Source organism: Vicia villosa, linkage group LG7 (genome assembly GCF_029867415.1).
Source record: "Vicia villosa cultivar HV-30 ecotype Madison, WI linkage group LG7, Vvil1.0, whole genome shotgun sequence".
Lineage (NCBI taxonomy): Eukaryota > Viridiplantae > Streptophyta > Magnoliopsida > Fabales > Fabaceae > Vicia > Vicia villosa.
The window spans coordinates 35,703,080-35,704,643 of record NC_081186.1 but is presented as its reverse complement, the minus strand read 5'-3'; positions in this window follow the sequence as shown (position 1 = coordinate 35,704,643).

The following is a 1,564-nucleotide window of genomic DNA, read 5'->3' as shown; positions in this document are numbered from 1 at the left end:
AGAAAGGTATTATGGCAACTTGGGATGATTCAGATTCATCAGAATCAGAATCAGACTCTGAAGGTGAGCAGGCAAACATTGCGCTGATGGCCACAGTTGATGATGGATCAGAATCTGCATCAAAATTAGATTCTGAAGAGGTATTTTCTAAACTATCTAGAGAAGAGTTAGTTTCCAGTTTAACAGAACTTCTGGAACTCAAGGCTCATCTTAGTATCAAATACAAAAAGCTGAAAAAGCTATTTGATTCTGAAACTAAGAAACTGGAAGTAGAAAATTCTGAACTGAAGGAAAAAGTTTTAAAATTATCCAAAAATGTTGGATCTCCTTCTGACTCAGAAAATTCTATTCCTAGTCTGAACCATATTCTGAAAGAATATGACTTGAGCTTTAGGAAGTTCTTATCTAGAGGTATTGGAAGAAGTCAACTTGCCTCTATGATATATGTTGTTAGTGGAAACAAGAGAGTTGGCATAGGATATGAGGGTGATACCCCATGCAAACTTGAACCTGTAGATGATATGAAAATCACATACAAGCCATTGTATGATCAGTTCAAGTATGGCCACTCCCATGATATTAGGCTCACATCACATGCTAAAAGCTTTCACATTACACACACCAAGAAACATGTGACACAACCTAGGAAATATCATGTAACTCAGAATAAGGAATATCATGTTGTACCTCCTGTTAATTATAATGCTAATCCCAAGTTCAATCAGAACTTGAGGAGAACTAACAAGAAAGGACCCAAGAAAATATGGGTACCTAAGGAAAAGATTATTCCCGTTGTAGATATCCTTGGCTGCAAAGAAGACAAAGGAAAGCATGTCATGGTACCTGGACTCTGGGTGCTCTCGACACATGACGAGAAGAAGGTCTATATTCCAAGACCTGGTGCTTAAATCTGCTGGAGAAGTTAAGTTTGGAGGAGATCAGAAGGGCAAGATAATTGGCTCAGGAACCATTAGTACTGGTAACTCTCCTTCTATAACTAATGTTCTTCTGGTAGATGGATTAGCCCATAACTTGTTGTCCATAAGTCAATTAAGTGACAATGGTTATGACATAATCTTTGATCAAAAGTCTTGCAAGGCTGTAAATTAGAAGGATGGCTCAATCCTATTTACAGGCAAGAGAAAGAACAACATTTACAAGATTGATCTTCAAGATCTTAAGAATCAGAAGGTAACTTGTCTTATGTCTGTTAGCAAAGAGCAATGGGTCTGGCACAGAATATTAGGCCATGCTAGTTTGAGAAAGATTTCTCAGATTAACAAACTAAATCTGGTCAGAGGACTCCCAAATCTGAAATATAAATCAGATGCTCTTTGCGAAGCATGTCAGAAGGGAAAGTTCTCCAAACGTGCATTCAAGTCTAAGAATGTTGTTTCTTCCTCTAGGCCGTTAGAACTTCTGCACATTGAACTGTTTGGCCCAGTCAAAATAACTTCTGTCAGAGGGAAGAAATATGGATTAGTCATCGTAGATGATTATAGTCGCTAGACATGGGTAAAGTTCTTAATACACAAGGATGAGTCTCATTCAGTGATCTTTGAAT